Here is a 19,859-nt window from a genome sequence, read left to right as displayed (position 1 = left end):
CAAGTAATATCTTGAATTATGGAGCAAACTAAAGAAGTCTCACTCCTCCAGTGATGTAAAATTGTCTATTGCTGGTAGTTATTAAATTAAAAGAGAGATGGTAGTATATTGCTCCAAACAGCTTGTTTAACCATCCATATCCAGTAAGAGTAGCATGTGCAAAATATCACTTTGAGTTTTATCTACATGTTTTTCTTAGCTTGTGTACTAAAATCTTCTTTTGGATTATCTAGTGCTAATTAGCAAAGCTATTTTCTGTATTAATTTCTGTGGAGCTCTAGGCAATAGCAACCATCATGCAAAGCCATTTTATTGAACTGTTTTATTAAAGCTCAGTTTACTTGACAGCTCAGGGTCAGCTGTTCAATATTTACCTATTGGGTATTTTGGAAACACATTAGAAAAAATGCTTTTCAAAAGTGTCAGCACACTGCATACTTAATAGGAACAAGTATTTTCGAAGTTAATGATCTAAGCATTTTTGATACTCAAGCACAGTTTAGACATATCTACCCACTCAGGTCCTCGTAAAAACTCTTTCCTTAAAGCTATACCCTCATTTTTGATACCCCTACCATTTTGATTATCTACTCTATCTAAGAATCTCAGAAACTTATATCCTTCTATCAGGTCACTCCAGAGAAAACAAGCCAGCCTATCCAATTTCTCCCCATCACTAAATTCCTCTAATTTAAGCAACAACTTGGTAAATCTCTTCTGCATTCTACTTATTGCAATCACACTCTTCCTGCACTGTGGTGAAAAGAACTGCTCATAATACTCAACCCAAGAGGTACTACAGATGTTGGAAATCTAGAGCAATACACACAATGTGCTGGAGGAGCTCAGTAGATCAGGCAGCATCTGTGGATGGGAATAAACAGTCAACATTTATTCCCATCCATAGCTATTGCCTGACCTGCTGAGCTCCACCAGCACATTGTGTGCATTGCTCACAATACTGCAAGTGCAGCCTAAATCAGTGTTTTGCAAAGCTGCAACATAATGTTTCACTTCTTATATTTCTTTTTCTCAACAAATGAAGGCAAGCATATTGTATGCCTTTTCTCACAACACTATCATGGACTTGTACTCCTAGGTTTCTCTGATCATCATCAACATCAACATCATCACTATGTGGCGTGTTGTATGACGTAGGCGACGATGGTCTCATGAACATGATTGTTCTTAGCAATTTTTTTTTACAGAAGTGGTTTGTCATTGCATTCTTATGGGCAGTGTCTTTACAAGATAGGTGGCCACAACCGTTATCAATACTCTTCAGAGATTGTCTGCTTGGCGCCAGTGGTCACATAACCAGGACTTGTGATATGCATCGGCTGCTCCTACAATCATCCACCACCTGCTCCCATGGCTTCACATCGGGAGGGGGTGGAATAGGCAGGTGCTACCCCTTGCCAAGCATGACATGCAGGCTCGCTGAGGGAACACCTCCTTTGGTAAAGACGTATCTCCACCCTGCCACCCATACCTCTGTCCATCAGCATTCCTTATTGCACTAGCATTTTACTGTACTACTCTTTTAGATTTCCAGGAATGCATCATCTATATTGTGCAATTGTACATTTTGAATTATCACTATTTCTAGAAAAAATGTGGGTAAAGCCAATTGTATGTTGGCATTATTTCACAGGAAATAAGGATACAACAGTAAGTAAATCTAGCAGCAATTGCAGGTGGCTTTAATGAAACTAGTGTTAAAACGCTTTGCACAGGTTTAGTTTCCAGACTCCAGGAAAGACTGCCAAAAAACTAGACTGTGCAGTATCATGTTTTTGTGTGGTACATGATTCATTTTCTATGAAAAATAATACATGCACTGTGAGATGACTATTTTCCTTTCAGATCTTTCTTGCTTCTTTGTGAGTCACAACACCTCTTCTTGAAACTCCCTAGATAAATGTATGGTTCTTTGAATGACAGGAATCAGTAATGCCAAAGCGAGCCTTTACTAAGCTTGTGAACCTGCTTCATCATTTCTTAAAGGATACATGCAGACTAGAAGTGAAATCCCATCTCACCCCTTTAAGTAATGTACTTACTCAGCTCCCTCAACTGAGAGTTCCACTACACCCCAAGTTCTAACCTTCACCCAAACTCCCCCACCATTATACAAACAACAATGCCTACCCTTCAACTGTTTGACATCTCCACTCCTATATCCCCTGATCTGCCATTATCCACCCAACAAACAAACTGTTGACCAATTGCAGTGTCCACTCCCACTAGCAATTTGACTTTACCATCATTGCAGGTTTGTCTTTGGATTATCTTCAGCCATACATCTGTAGTAGATATTGACCATGTATTTTTTTTAAAAGTTACTTGTGCCATGTAGCAATGATTTTGATATATTTTCATATCACTACAGATGATAGTTGAGTGCTGCTCACTTTCAATGAAGGATGTTTAATTAGAGACTTTGCCCAGGTTACTTGCTTTATTGAAGAGCACCGTAGAAGAATCTACAGACGAATGGCACCCAGCCCAATGTTCCTGGCAGCCGATGGGGTATTAGGGAAGTAAGTACAGAAGACTGCGGATGCTGGAATCTAAAACAAAAATCAAGTTGAGGGAGGAGCTCAGTGAGTCAAGCAGCATTTGTGGGGGCAAAAAGAATTTTTGCCATTTTGGTTCGAGATGCTGCTTGAAGACTAGACTGTTGAGGTAACAAAACTGGTATAAACAGGAGGGGTTGGGTGGGATGATACAGGGGTTGGTAGATGATAGGTGAACCAGGGAGGGGTGAGGTACCATGGACTGATGAAGCAGGGATGGGAAATGTATATGCCTGTACAACCATCTAGAACCAAACATACACGTTCAGTTTGCCAACATAAAAAAAATATTATTCCCTTCCTCTTACAATCTTCAATAGTGAACTTTCCTCTGTGATCCCATGTAGCCCACTGTCACTTTCTTGTGCTTTTGTGACTTCAGCTGTCTGTGAATCTATCTGCCGGTCTCATTCCTTTTCTCTGCTAAGTTAATTACCATGCATTTCTCCATTGGGTACTAGTAGATCATTTCTATCATACTGTGGGTCTATCTCACAGTTTGCTGCTATATCACTGTGTTTTACTTTCTGTATGTTTCTCTATCTATCCCTCCCACAATCGTTTATCTCTACCTCCCTGTATTTTAGTCTCATTCTCTCATTCCAGCTCTCTTTTCCTGTACTCCAGTTTTTACTAACTTCTCTCGGTCTTCTTCTGTTTCGTCCCATTATCTTGCTAATTTTTTTTGTCATTTAGTTTAACTGTCTAATACACTATCGGCATCTTTTATCTTTCATCAGCAATACCTATCAAAGATGCTTAACTTCAGCTTGTTCTATGTTGCTGCATTCCTCACAAGCAACTTCTAGTGTGATCTACTACAGTGAAGATCAGAGTGGAACATTGTTGCCCCCTAGAGCTCCAACACACAAGCTGCATTAAATAAAAAAACAGCCTGGATAATAACAGCTTACAACTATTTTCCAATAGCAGCAGAATGTTTCATTAATACTGTTGTAGGCAACATGGATAGCAACAGTATAATCTTTCACTGCCACCTACTGGCAAAATAGAGACCATATGTTTTAGGTAATAATCTCCATTAATAGCACTTGGAGCTTCCATGTAATTTTTGGGAGGCAAGGTGCATTTATTTATAATATAAACTGTTTTCTTGTGCTTTCTACAGATGTATAAAAGCTTTGTGTAAATATGATTTCAAAACTAACTAATAGAAGCTAAAGGATACTTTGTTGATGAAATATTTTTGTAAATGAATATAGAATTCACAGGGAAATACATAAATATGTTAGTGACTACTTAAATCCATTTTGCCACTCGGAAAATGATGTTGAACAGTGAGTCATTTCTAGGATAATCACAGAGCACAGTGGAATAATGAGCAGAAATTCAAAACAAAAACAAAATCAATCAGTACATTGAAGGTGGAACTTCAGAGAGAATAATTTACAGAGGTATGGAAAATAAAAGCTGGACAGAGGACTAGCAGGAATGCAGTACCAATTCCTCGCACAGACTTGACAGAATAAATGGTCTGTGATATGACCATTCATCATGCTATTCTCTCTCTAGGAGCAAAAAATTATTGACCGTTGACTGAAGAGCATAACAACCAAGATCTCAGATGACCGCCCATAAATTCCGGGCAATAGACAAAATAAACTGGCAGTGGAGAGGAATGTTCCTCAATTACTCATGTATACGGATCTATATAATATAATATATATATATATAAACTAATAAAAAATAAAGGTTTAATGTTCTACTTAAGTGTTGGCATTCTGACATAAAGCCTTTTCTAGATACTCGAGTAATGGCCCTAGTAAGGTGAGCTTACCTCATGCTGAATCAGGGCAAAAGTTATTGTTGACTCCAGTTCTTCACCCATGCTCTCACCCAGACTCCATTCTGAATCTATACGTGTGATGTACTAACATAGAGAGACTACCAGCCATACAAAGAATTTGAGGCATGTGTAACCAATTAAAGGACTTGACCTTCGTAAGCCACTACTAGGAGTCTGAGGCATCCATCCTACTCCAGACAGGTGCCTTCTTTAAATGTCCATTATTTCTGATTCTACTCACCACTATCGATATCCTCAGCTCTTTACATCCTGTCTGACGTTCCAATTATCACCTAATTCACACAAATGCCTGTCCAAGAAAATCAGGAAAATGCAAACTCTTACAGTTTTAAAAAGTATTTGTAAGTCTCTTGTCTCTCCAACTAGAGAACATGCTCTGGGTATTTTTCTAAATGGAAAGCACAGCATCTGTGGAGCCAACTCATTGAATATACTTAAAGCGGGGTTGATAAATTCTTGATTAATAAAGGAGTCAAAGGTTATGACGAGAGGGCAGGAGAGTGGGTTTAAGAGGGAAATTATTCAACCATGATCAAATGCCAGAGCAGACCCCATTGGCCGAATGGCCAAATTCTACTCCTACGTTTTGTCTTTTAATGTTACTACACAGGTGGGCATGTACACATGAGCCACCTGGGACGTGCATCCTTGGGAACTTGCCTTCATATCAAGCCTAATTTCATTTAAGAGCATGATTAACAACATGTTAGTCAAGGGAACAGCTGAAACAGGAAACATAATGGTGACACCTGCACTTTACCTATGGACTTCTCAACATCAAAATACACCAGCTACATGTTTACAAAATACATTTATGTAGCCTGGCTTCATTCACCAAAAGTTATAGGTATCAAAGGAATATGCACATGTTATAAAAATAATGATATGAGTCATGGCATAAAGCAGAAAGTGGGTAATTATGGCAACTGAATTATTATAAGACTTGTAGTTTCAGTGACAGTGAATTCTAACGTTTTAAACTATATAGTTTCGGCTGTATTACACAGTTGATTTTTATCATAATTAAACAGTTATAAAGGCAGATGCTATTATTTCAAATGTATAATTTTTCACAAATCATATTGATAATAGTATTGATTTACAAACAGATAACAATACAATTAGGACTGAAGTAACACGTAAAAAATACTGGAGGAACTCAGCAGGGTAGGTCAGCATCTACAAAAAGGAATAAACAATCGATGTTTCAGGCCATGACCCCTCATCAGGACTGGAAGGTAAGGGGGAGAAAGCCAGGATAAGAAGGTGGGGAGAGAGGAAGAAGTACACGCTGGAAGGTGATAGGTGAAGGCAGATGAGAGGGGAGGCAGGTGGGATTGAGGGGGACGATGAAGTGAGAAGCTGGGAGGTGATAGGTGGGAAGGTAAAGGGCCGAAGAGGACAGAATCCAATGGGAGAGGAGAGTTAGACCATGGGAGAAAGGGAAGGAGGAGGGACAGCAGGGGAAGAGATAGGCAGGTGAGGACAAGAGAAGAGGTAAAGAGGGGAGCCAGAGTGGGGAATGGACGAAGAGAGAAGAAAGAGGGGAAAAATAGGACTGGAAGTGGTATTTGGGGGGCAGGAGAACTAAAACAAGTTACAATCTTCAGGGAAATGGTACTTAGTAAAACCTGCTAGAACTCCAAGCTGATAGGTCCCTGGGTTCTTGTGGACTTTACACTAAAGAAAAGGCTAGCAAGATAGTTAATTTTCCAAAATTCTCTAAGGTTAGGTGAGATTCTATTCGATTGGTAAATAGCAAATGTGGCTCATTTATTCAAGAGAGGAGGGAGATAAAGCAGGAAACTACAATCCAGTTAGCTTAACATTTACCACAAGAAACATTTTGGAAATTATTATTTACTGTTATAGTGAAGCAGTTTTAAAAATCCAAGGTAATCACGCAGTCAACATGGTTTTGTGAAAGGGCAATCGTGTTTGACCAACTTAGTGAACGTCTTTAAAAAAGTAATATGTGCTGTGGACAAAGGGGAACGCAAAGCATTTAGCTCTCTGGAAGACATTTGAGAAGATGCACATGAAAGGTTATAGTAGAAAATAAAAGCTTATGGTGTAGGTGGAACATTATGGCTAAGACTTTCAAACTAATTAGGACACTAATTGCAGGTATAACTGGGTCTTTTTCTTATTGGCTAGTGGTAACAAGTGGTATGCCACAGGGATCCATGCTGGGGATCTCAATCTTTTACAATTTCTTTAACTGATGTGGATGATGGCACAGCATGTACGTACTTTGCTAGATTTGCCAAGGACATAAAGGTAAGAAAGTAAATTTCAAAGAGGACAAATGCAGGCTACAAAGGGATATAGATAAGCCAAATAAGTGTATATATAAATATCTGGTAAATGGAGTAGTATTGCCGTCGACTCATGGCAACCATATGGACGGTGTAGTTATCCATAGGGTTTTCAAAGCAAGATATGGAAGTAGATCGTCAGGTCTTTCTTCCACGCAGATACTGCTGCTGTCCAGGTTGGGACCCGGCCAGATTCGAATTCAGGACCATTCGGCTCGAAGTCCAGTGCTGATACCACTACACCACCAGCTGCTGGCTGGCCCAGATAGCATATACTGTGGTAAAATGTAGAATTGTACATTGTGGCACAAAAGGTAAAGAAGAACATGCAATCTAAGCCATGTGAGACCGCAATTCCATATGCAGATTTCAAAATTTTAGCCTGCACGTCAATATCCATGTCTGACATGTACGCAAGTAAAAAAGGTTCAAGATTTGACCCTTGCAGAGTATGCCTGCTTCCATTTTCCACGCTGAAAAACAGTTTACCAAATATCTCTGCTTTCTGTCTTTAAGTCAATTGCTCATTTGTGCTACGACACGTCCTCTTTTTTTTTTCCCATGGGTCCCAATATGCTTCAACAGCATTTGTCCATGAGATTTTCTTAAAGGTACTCTGAAAATCAACAATGACTGCATTCTCTTCATTAATTTGCAAAATTTTCTACTTTGACAGAAAAAAATAAAACTCTTTACCTAAATGGTGAGCGTGCAGAGCTCTGGAAGGCAGAGGTTTGTTTATTGGTTGTCTTACTGCATGATTTGCAAAAGCTGCAAATAATTATAAAAGCCAGTAGTTTGCATTCATTAATCGGTATATTGAATACAAAATTAGGAATGTTTGGTTCAATTATATAGGGCATTAAAGAGTCTATCTATAGCACTTACCATGGTATTTTTATTTAAGGACATTTCTTTTGTCTCAGAGGCCTGTGAGTTTTTGACACTCTCTTCCTCAAAGGGAGGTGAAAACAGTCTTGATATTCTTAAAGCCAGAAATGGATATTTGATAAGAGGGTGAGCCTCAGGTAGGCAGATGCGCAGAGCTGAGCTCAGGTCAGTCATGATTAGTAAATGGCAAAGCAAGCTTGAAGGGTTAAATGATCTACATGAGACCCTCTGTTTGTTGGGGCCAAAGATGGATATTGCGCTCTAGTTGTCTACATGATAAGCAAGCCAGTATGCAACCAGGGCAGTATGATGTGAAGAGCAAACTGCTGGTGCGCATGCAGCAGGCTTCCCCTCCCCATGCCGATGAATCCAAAGGAATGACGAAGACCAATACAGTTTGGCACCAGTAGCGTTGCAGGAGCTACCAGTCAGCACTGAACTCAACATAGATACTGCCTTAGGGAATCCAGCCCTAGATTTTCCCTTGGAGCTTACTCCTGAAGCTTTTCTCATGAGTGGGTATAGCCCCAAAGCAGCAGTTGTTTGAGATCAATGTTTGCCTTCTCCTAGGTGTGCTGCCAACCATGGCTAATGAGCTCCATCTGCCCAAAGTTTTAAGGTGCCAGTAACCCGCCTTTGCTCCTCCTCCTGTCAGTGACTACAGTAAGTCACATATGAAGGCTGTCGTGTATTTAATATTTCAGTGGTATTTGAGTATTGTTTGATTAAGCATTCCTGTTTGTTTAAATAATTCGTTACGGGTTACGTGTAAGAGTAAGTGAATGGCATACATCATGACGCTACCACGAGGTAAGGCCATGCCTCGCTTAAAGTGAAAAATGAACTAAGATTCTCATTCTGGATTCTCCGTGTTTTCCTTCCAATCAGTTTTTATGCTTTGGAGTTACAAAACACAAGTGGTGGTCACGTGGTATTTTTTTTTTAAATGAACCCATGTCTACTATCTACCCGTTGAAGTGCAGCGAGATGTTTGAGTTTTTTTAAAAAAGTGCAACGAGACAGTCAAATTGAAAGAAAGTGCAGCCTTTTTTTCTTTGGAGAAACATGTTTTCTTTGCAAAAAAGATGTTCAAGTTTTTTTAAAAAGGCAGAAAAATGGAAGAATTAATGGGTTTATAAACAGTGACTATCAGGGGATAATAATCATAAAAAAGAGCAGAAATAACTGGCTACATTTGAAAGATTTACATGTTTGATTTCATGACAAGTAACTGGATTTTGTATCCTGAGCAAATTGAGTAGTATTTTGAAGCAAATCAAACAGCCAACTAGAAGCAAGTGCCAATTTTGCTGAGTACATTGGATTTAAAGGCATACAGTTTGCTTTGAAGTTTAACTGCTCCAACCAAGCCAGCTGAAATGAGCATTATATCATTAAGGTAATGCAAGAACATTTAGAACCAAAACCATTGTTGATTGCAGAATGCTTTAGGTTTCAGAAGTGGAATCATAGGGAAGGGGAATCCATTTCAGTATACATGGCTGAATTGAAGAAATTGTCTGAGCATTGTCAGTTGAATGATACACTAATTAAGAAAGGTACTGGAAGATGCCACTACTATCCCATACTGTACACCATGAACCATTGCCCAATAGAGGGCAACTAGGTGTGGTGCCAACCTATGTGCCTCTGGTTGGAAAGCAAGTTTAACCAAGGAAGGACCGTGCTGCTCAGAGGAAGTCCGAAATTAATGAAAGCACAGGTCCGACTGCAACAGTTTTTATAGGTAATATATCTGAGAAAGCCCCTGATATGTTAATCAGGCAGTTATTTGTGAAATGTGGCTTGGGTTTAAGCTGGAAGAGAGTTCAATGAGCTTCGGGAAAGTTGCTAGCATTTTACTTTTGTGAGTATGAAGAACCAGAATCAACTTCGCATGTAATCAAATGGGACACAAAAAGTTGCTTGAAAAGACCAAACACCAGCTGGATGAATGGAAAGAAAAAAGGAAAGGACATACAAAACCACCAGATTCATCAGATATGTTGTGGGGCAGAAAACAAAAGAAATAGTGAGAAAGAGAAGGGTGTGAAATAGAGAAGGAATGTGAGAAAGAAAAAGAAAGGGATCAAAGTAGATCCGGAGAGAAAAGCTGAGGAAAGCAGAAGAAAGGTATCCAGAGCTGTCAGAACCACTTCCTGCGGGCTCAGAGTCAACCCCTACAACCACAAAATGCAGGAGACCCAGAACCTGAGATTGTTTCACTGCCAAGCGGGGGGGGGGGGGGGGGGGGCGTCTGCGTGTGTGTGTGTGTTAGTTGAGTTGGGAGTTTATAGCCAAGCAGGGAGGAGTGTTTTCACGTGATAAGTCCTTGGTTAGAGTAAAAACTAAACAAAACTCACATTCCAAATGCTCCATGATTTCCTTCCAATTAGATTTCATATTTTGCCGTTACAAAACATAACAAAGGCCAAGAGCTGGACTTGGTTGTCAGAGGCAATTTGAGACGCACGCCATTGGGAGCCCTTAATAAGTTGCGGGAGCTTATACCCACTAGCTCGGTCAGATATGGCACTGGTTTTCATTTCATCTGTGCTTATGTACGGCAATATTTCAAAAAATATATAATGAAACACATATTTTGACTCAAATAATTAATTGGTTAAGTTATATTCATCAATCTCCCCATCGCAAAACACACTGTTGTTAATAATTATTTTTTATACATTTATTTCATTTGCATGTAGAGATGTAAAATTACTTAAAGGTTACAATGAAATAAACTGATACAACTTAAATTTTATTTATATTATGTTTATATTAGTATCGTTATTTCATATTGTTTGAGGTTAGGCAAATTCTAAATAAATGGTAAAACAAATAAAAATCCTAAGGAATAACAGTGCTTAATTTAAAAAATTTAATTTTGCAAACTCTGACCACTGTTCCAGGCGGTGAAAGGTCAAATAGTGAGGTGAGTGAGGTGAGAACATGCGCACTGCGGCCATTCGGCATTGTTCAAGTTGTAAGAGGTGGGGAGACTGGGGCAACCGTTTGCTTTCGGTTGAAAATCGAATTAACGTATTTGCAATCCGTTAGGCAGATCATGAACGGAGCTGTAGCTCTGGCTCCAGCAGAGGTGAGGCCTTAGAAATAACAAGAAAAAAAAAGTTCCTATGTATTATTTCACCCCCTCGGGTATTTTCGTGCTTTTGCCCCTCATGTTATATCTTGCTTGTTTGTATTTGCCCGGCAGGGAGAGAGTTTACCTCCTGATTCCGCTTCCTGCTCGACGGGTGAGTAGATTTGTTCTTCGGAGGACTCGCCGAGTGACAACACGCGGTGCTTAATGTTGCCTCCTGGTACACTGAGGAACTAGGTGCCGGACTCCCGCCCTATGCCTGAACTGAATCCCCATAACGGAACATCAGTACTTACTGAAGTCGGCACGCTGGCACACTGTTTTACCTGTCTGGCACGTACGCACTCCCGCAGGTTGTTGAGTCACCCTGACTTTATCCCTTCCTTTCTCTGATATTTGCTCCGTGACTGATGGCTGTGCACGTTTCGTTCTTTTCATTCATCGTGACATTGATACATCGCCAAGTGAAAGTGTAAAAGACTGGTGTTCTGATCTCAAAGATATATGAACACTGAGTCGCAAAATATTAGGACTAAAGAATAGGGGGAATGGGTGAAATGATTGAGACCATGGAGGGATTTGGAAGAGGGTAAGAGGTTTAAAAATTGAGTTATGGTTTTAGTGTTTTCAGTTTTCAATAAATCTTAAAGTGATAAGGATTTATTTAAAATGATTGCAACAACTTAAAGCTGTGGACTTTTGACCATTATTGGGGGGAGAAGGAAAGACAGGAATGGGCCATAAATGCTGGTCTTGCAATTATGGGAAATGAATTAAAAACAAAATGATAGTAGTTTCTTGAGAGCAGTGTAAATTCATGAAATGGTAAACTAATGGGGCAATGCAAGTTAGATGTTCCAAAGTCTTCAGGAAAAATATATCAATAATTCAATAATTCTATCAATGATTTTCTTTAAATGAATAGCATAGATAATTTTTCTTTTAAAGAGAAACCATTTAAGAAGTCATGCATTAGTGAAATGAAGAGCTTGCATACAATTTTGAGGTCTGGTCAAGATGATGTATTGAATGAAAATTTGCTAATGATGCAGATATTAATAAGAAAAAGCAACCAAGGTTGATGCTGATATTTTGTTTCATAAATCAGTAAAATGGGATACAGGAATGAATGCAGATGATTTTTGAGATTGAATGGATGACATGCAGTTGGTTAAGGTCTTCTGTTATGGGATATCTAAGTCTGCATAAAATCTTAAGGATTATAACTGAACTCCAAAACAACAAAAACTGAGCAGAAAAAGGCTTAAAGAAGCCAATTGAAATACTATTCTGAACAAATGAGGTTAGCTTGAAACATTCTGAGAGCTTCACCATTGCAGGGGGTTGAGCATAATCAAAAATTGGATTGAATTGCAAATTAGTTTGCGTGTCACAGAATTGTTGATGTTTTGTTGTGAAGCAAATGGATAAGACAGATATTGGATCGTCAGAGGTAAAATTACGACTGAAAGCTCAAAACTGCAATCTTGTTACAATATAGAACAATGATGTCTTGGTGAAATATGTGGATAGGTTAGTGCAAGAAACCTGGGAGATAATACAAAATGATACAAGATACAACATGTTATTTTTCAAAAAATCATGCTAAAAATCAACTCAGATGTCAATGGAAGAGTGTTAAAACCAAGTGTTGTAATAGTATGGAATGCTGTGTTTCTTGCAGGAATTGATTCAGAATGAAACGATGGAATAAACATAACCATTCAGTTTAGATTTATAAAAGATTGCTTCTTGACTGCAAAGCAAGAAGATTATAAGAGTCTGAAAACTGTTATTTATGCATTCAACATAAATTGATGGTCATAATATTGGGGTAACAAATACGAAACTTTATTTTCCAATAATAGACAAAATCATTATCAGAAGAATATATTAGCACTAAGAGTTGATAGAGTGAAAGAAAATGTCAAAAAATAGGAAATTTGTTCAGCTGCATTTCAGTAGAAAACAAGAACATTTTAAATTTTGTAGAAATCCTAACACGGAGCTCTCCAAGTGCACAAGTTCAGAGAAATGTTTTATGTGAATTAACAACTAATTTGAATGTGCAGATTAATTGTTGCCTTTGGTATATTAGATTACCTCAATGTGTTGAGGTGAAGACTCAATCATGCCATTCAGTCTAACATTTAAGTGGTATAGAGAAAAATTAAGTTTTCAATATCTGATGTCCATACATTAAAACATGACTATGTGTTCAGTATTTTGCTGGCTCAATTTAAAAGTTTCCATGGCTAAATTTCAGTGTAATGGCAATGGTGCTGGTGTGCTTCCTAACTGTTTTACAACCAACATTGCTGAATAGATTATTTGATCAGCATTTGACTGCTGTATATGCTGACTGTGAATTTTTGCTATTTTATGAAAATGTTTCAGAAATATGAAATTGCATATTTAGTATCTTTGGCTATCTGATCAGGAAAAATCCAAAAGAATGCAGTAATCAGAATGTTATTTGTAACGATTTGTACAGTAATGATAGGATCATGTTATAAATTCAACATTTGGAAGTACGTTTTTAATTGAAGCTTGGAAACTTTGTAGCTGGTACTGTTTGTGGGTCAAGAAGGTTAAAGGTATATAGGATCCATGATAAGTTAGCCAATTGAATCCAAAACTGGCTTGGTGAAAGAAGGGAAAGGATAGCAATGGATGAATGTTTGGAATGTAAGTGTAATTAGTGGCACCCTGCTGGGATCTTTGTTATTTGTGAAATGCATTAATGTTTAAAATCTAGGTATATGATTTAATAAGTTTGAATAACACAAAACTGGATGCTGGAGATAACAAGGAAGGTTATTTAAGGCTACACCAGGATGTAGATAAAATGGACAGTTAGGTGGTGCAACACACATAAAAGTTGCTGGTGAACACAGCAGGCCAGGCAGCATCTCTAGGAAGAAGTACAATCCACGTTTCGGGCCGAGACCTTTCGTCAGGACTAACTGAAAGAAGAGCTAGTAAGAGATTTAAAAGTGGGAGGGGGAGATCCGAAATGATAGGTGAAGACGGGGGTGTGGGGGGGGGGGGTGGATGGAGCCAAGAGCTGGACAGTTGATTGGCAAAAGGGATATGAGAGGATCATGGGACAGGAGGCCCAGGGAGAAAGAAAAGGGGGAGGGGGGAATCCCAGAGGATGGGCAAGGGGTATAGTGAGAGGGACAGAGGGAGAAAAAGGAGAGAGAGAGAAAAAGAATGCGTGTATATAAATAAATAACGGATGGGGTACGAGGGGGAGGTGGGGCATTAGCGGAAGTTTGAGAAGTCAATGTTCATGCCATCAGGTTGGAGGCTACCCAGACGGAATATAAGGTGTTGTTCCTCCAACTTGAGTGTGGCTTCATCTTTACAGTAGAGGAGGCCGTAGATAGACATGTCAGAATGGGATGTGGAATTAAAATGTGTGGCCACTGGGAGATCCTGCTTTCTCTGGCGTACAGAGTTAGGTGGTGCATTAGCAGATTAGTAATGGAAAAATCCTGCAGCTAGCATATGTTGGTGGGGGTGGGGGGTGGTGGGAGAGATGGTGTGAGGGGAATGGATAGTCAACATTTTAGGTGGGGTCTTGACTAAAATGTTAACTGCCCATTTTTCCCCCACTATGCTGCTTAACATGCTTTATTCCTCTGGTATCTTGTTCGTTGCCCCAGACTGCAGCATCTGCAATCTCTTACTCCAGAAAGAGCCAAGGTACTGTTGTGACTGTGATTAAGCCAGTGAAGATTGAAGCTGATAGATGAAAAAGGATAACAAGCAGGCATTCCAGAGGGAACCTTGTATATTGTCTTCTGGGAGAAACATAGTAAAATCTCCCTGAATTGAACTTTAATATAGGGTGGATTCTGGTTAATTAGGACACATTGGGAGCTATACATTTTAGCCCATTAAGCAGCTGTCCAAATTAACCAAAGTTTTATGGGAATAGTAAAAAGGTATAAAAAAAAAGACATAATACTGCTTAACTGATAATTTATGTATTAATTGAAATGTAGAACAAATTAGATCATCACCATATATCTACAGTACTATAAAACTGTATTAGCTCCTAAGAGTTTGTCAATGGAGGAATTCATACCTTGTGTTCTTTTGATTACAGTGAATGCATAAAGTCAGTACAGATACCTGTTGCAGATACTGGACTGCCTTCATAACCTTAGATGATTGCATCTTCCAAATGTTCATTTTCATTGTAACATTCCAGATGATTGTCAATATTTTCAAATTGTAATTTTTAACTTGTTGAAGTAATGAAATTATTTCATTTTTGCTGTCAGCCATTTCTGGCTTCTCAGAGCCTGAATGCTTGAAACATAGCAAAACAGTTCTCAATTGTGTTACTGCTTATTTCTCGCCAACTATCAGTGACAAAAATCACTGCTTTTTGAACACATACGCAAATGACACTATTTAAAAACTGTTCGCTCTAAACACAGTGTAGTGTCTAATGACTACCCATGCTCATGCGACTGAAGCTAGTTAGAATCTGTTTGGCAAATGTCTCCTGCTCCAGTTAAGTGGCATAGTGTCCCAAATAAACTAAGGGCATCCCGGCTATTTTCTCAATTTAGCTTTTGTTCAAGAGTTGGTCCCAAATAAGTAGCTGCCCCAATTAACTGATGGCCCAATTAACCTTAATCCATTGTACTTTGAAGGTTATTTTGAGTCTGACAAATGGTACTACAGGGGTAGGGTTGGCTTTACTCATCAGGAAAACTGCCACAGCAATGGTCAAGCTGGGTTTGTATAACTTGGGCAATATGGCTAAATTAATAAGGGATGACTGACTACATCAATTGGACTATATTATAGACCTCCCAATAGTCAGCGGAAATTAGAGGAACAAATTTGTAGCGAGACAGCAGACAATTGCAAGCAATGTTGTGATAATAGATGATTTAAACCTGCCACATATTGCCACAGACTGTAGTGGTGGCCAAGTCCGTGTGTATATTTAAGGCAGAAGTTGATCATTTCCTGATTGGTCAGGGCATCAAATGATATGGTGAGAAAACTTGTGAATAGGTTTGAGTGTGATCCAGGATCCACCATGATGGAATGGCAGAGCAGACTTGGTAGGCTGAATGGCCTAATTCTGCTCCTATGTCTCCACCAGACCAAGTGCGCCACAAGGCTGTGTGCTTGGCTCCTTGCTCTACTTGCTTTACATTTGTGACTGTGTGGCTAAGCACAACTCCAATGCCATATGCAAGTTTGCTGATGACATCACTGTCATAGGTCAAATCAAAGGTGGTGATGAATCAGCTTAGAGGAGGGAGATTGAAACAAGAACTTCCTACTTAATGTCAGCAGACCAAGGAGCTGATTATTAGCTTCAGGTGAGCCAGTCCTTGTCGGAGGTTCGGAGGTGGAGAGCATCAGCAACTATAAATTCCTCGGTGTTTGGGCCCAGCATGTAAGTGAAATTATGAAGAAAGCACAGCAATGCCTCTACTTCCTTAGGACTTTGTCAAGATTTGATATGATGTCTAAGACTTTAACAAACTTGTTTAGATGTTTGGTAGAAAGTATATTGGCGGGCTACATCACAACCTAGTATGGAGACACATGCCATCGAATGGAAAATTCTGCAAAAAGTAGTTGATATGGCACAGTCTCTCACTGGAAAGCTCTCCCCATTATCGAGCACATCTACATGAAGTGTTGTTGCAGGAAATCAGCATCCATCATCAGGGGCTCCCACCACACAGGCCATGCTCTTTTCTTACTGATGCCATCAGGAGCAAGGTACAGAGCCTCAGGACTTGCACCACCAGGTTCAAGAACAGTTGCTACCCTTCAACTGTAACCACCAGGCTCTTGAACCACTCAACTTCACTTGCCTTGTCATTGAAATGTACTCACAACCTATAGACTCGCTATCAAGGACTCTTGTTTCAATTTCTCAATATTGATTGGTTATTTATTTATTATTTCTTTTGTATGTGCTGTTTGTTGTCTTTAGTGCACTAGTTAACTGCCAAAGTTCGTGCACTCTTTCATTGATTCTATTATGATTATTCTAGTGTGCCCCACAAGAAACAATGCCAAGGTTGTATTTTTATGTACTTTGCTAATAAATTTACTTTGAACTTGTGTACATTGAAACATATGGTGAAATGCTTTGCCTTGCATCAAAGACCATCACATTCCAAAGATGGTGCTGGGGGCACTATCATGATACCTCTGCTGCCAAAGTAGCTTGCCCACAACTCACTCACCCTGACCTGTACTGTTCATCTTTGCAATGCTGGGGGAAACCACAGCACCTGGAGGAAATCGATGTGGACACAAGAACTACAAATTCTCTACAGGCAGTGGTGGGACTCGAACCCCGATTGTTGGTGCTGTAAGGCAATTGTGCTGACCGCTATTTTACCGTACCATGCCTGTCTTTCTGTGCTGCCCTAGCCCTTCTTTACCAGATAAATGGGTGCTGTGGAAGTTGGCTAAGCCTTCTGTTCACTATTCCCCATATAGTCATAGAAAGGTCTCTTGGAATTAAGTTTGATCCCAGTTTCCTCAGCGTAAGCAGCATTCGTGTCTTTTGTTGGATGTTCATCTCATCAGGAGTCTTCTCATGAGCACCTTCATGATTATCTTGCTCAGCTCCAGTCACTTTGTTACCACACCTGCGAGGCTGCCTTTGTATGCTTTGCTCAGCTATGCAAGAGCATGGGCGCGTTGTGGCCAGGAGATGGGTGTTAATGCCCTGTGTGCTATAATTTCCTTTGTAATTCTGCTGCTTCGTACTATCCATCCACCTCACTATGACCTACATTTTCTTGATTATTTCATTTGGCTTGGTCTTGTTTGATTTTAACATTTGTATGGACTTGGAAAAATATCCTAATGCTAAAACTTCTGGTAGTAGCATTGGAATAGATTTGATTTTCATAATATGGTAACAGTGAAGTCAATTTTGAAATATTTGCGGAGTTTCCTACCTTTCAACTATAATAGTTTAATTTGACAACTATTTTTATTTATACCTAAAACAGGCTTGAAAGGTGCAATGTCAAAAAATAAGGATAAAGATAAAGCACTCAATAAAACAGACAATGAGGAAGAGAAAAGTAAAACTCTTAAAAACATTCCACCACTGCTCAACAATGCTGAGAAAGAATTGAGCAGGTAATAATCTAATGAGATTTGTAACAGTAATGTTCTCTTAGAATCTGCTGTCCTGTTTTTTGCCTTCGCCACCCTTCTTCCCCAATAGCATTGAATGTGTATAATCTTGATGCAGTTTTCTTCCAAATTCTCTTTAATTGCATAAATGTGCTTAATTCTAAAGTGGCTCATTGACTGCTTGCTGTAGATAATATTTCTACGTGAAGGTTGGCAGGGCTACATAAGAACACAGTAAGGTACTTAGTCCCTCTGCCTTTTTTAAAAAAATAATATTCAAAGCTCCATCACCCACCCTTTGTGGAAGCAATGAGGAATGTGCAATAAATTCTGGGCGTGTCCATGAATCCTACATTCCTAACAAAAAATAAATTAAAATGACATCTGATTTCACCTGTTCTGTGTAACTAATTGCTCACTTCTTGCTGTTTTTTTTTCTTTTCTAGTGGTTCCTCATGTTGTTGCTATTAATTTGTTAATATTCCAATCTCGTAATTGTATATTCGTATTTCTGCCAAAGAAACCTAGCACTAGCCTTCCAGTCATTCACTTTGTGCATGCATATACTGTGGCATCATTTGCTTTAGAAGATTAATCCAGGATTTGCATTACCCTTTCTAACTTCTACCTTTCTTTAAAAAAATATGGTTTGCAGGAAACGCAAGAATAACATGATAGAAAATAGCCTGAGCAAAATACACAAAGAAGACATTCCAAAGAAGCAGGTAAACAAAGAAGTAAAAATTGATAAAAGTGTAAGTTCCTCTTAAGAATTTTGCCTATGGTCCTTACTTTATCAGGGTTGCTTTTTTTTTGCATTTGTCATTTAGCTCACATAAACCAATGATGGAAAGTGTCACCCTTTTCTGATTCTTGGTGAGCATTCCCATTTCTATTTGAGTGCCAGAGTAATCTAATTTATAAAATGCTTCAATGGCTGGGATTGGTCAATTTGGCATACTCTGTAGATCAAAACTAGATCTAGAAATCCAATCATAAGTTTGTTCAGTATTCTACAATTGAAAATTGACGTTATCCTGAGATAAGCACGATTACTATCATTTGTTGGTTGTTTGTCACTTTTTAAAAAAATTCAAGAAGTCATCCTGATGTGAGTCATTATGTTGCTGTTGATGTTATTTTTGCATCAAGCATACATGTGGTATCATTCTTCGTCTCAACATTGAGTAATGAAGTATGTTAGGATAATCACAGTACACTACGTAATACAGTTGCATTAAAACCCCCTTTTAAGCAAGTTACCTACTATTGATCCTTGGAGCCTTCCCGAACCACAATTCTTATAAGACCGAGGCTGTTATTCTCAACCTCCAATTCCTCAACATTTTTGTAGTCATGGGCTATGATCAAAGAGCCCCTGGCACCTTGCTGCATTATCTACCTGTGAACGTGTTTACAAATACTAGAATTGTTTGGTCTGTGATGATACAGTTTTGTTCTATGCAATTTGGTATATTTACTCAAGAATTTCTTAACAAAGCCCTGGAAAAGATGGCTTTTGGAAGCAGGAACTCTGGTAGATCAAGATGAGGAAGTGATTAAAGAACATCTTTAAGTGCTCAGCTATATGTATTGCGTTTCATGTTACATAAAAGAAAAACACAACTTTTGGTCCAGATAATCCACTTCCCTGCATTGAATAATGATGTCTCAATCATTGTATAAAATCATTTTTTACAGGAGATCTATAACAAAACAGAAAAGAAAATTAAAGGAAATATGTTGAAGAGGTAAAGAAAAAATTCATATGTAATATTCATGTATTTTCAAGGTTTTTGTTGTACGTTATGCCTGTTCTGAGATACTCATTCAAATGTATCAACTCTTGCTCAACTTTCAAAAATATTTGTCTATTGTTAAGTGCCAAACATAGAATCCCTTTCTATCAATACTTGTGAAAGAACATTCTGCCTTTGTTATTATGGATAAATACGCTTCACCTTTTTTTCTTTAATGTCTTGCATTTGTGC

Source organism: Mobula birostris, chromosome 1, assembly GCF_030028105.1.
Source record: "Mobula birostris isolate sMobBir1 chromosome 1, sMobBir1.hap1, whole genome shotgun sequence".
In the NCBI taxonomy this organism is placed as follows: Eukaryota; Metazoa; Chordata; class Chondrichthyes; order Myliobatiformes; family Myliobatidae; genus Mobula; species Mobula birostris.
This window is presented reverse-complemented; position numbering follows the sequence as displayed.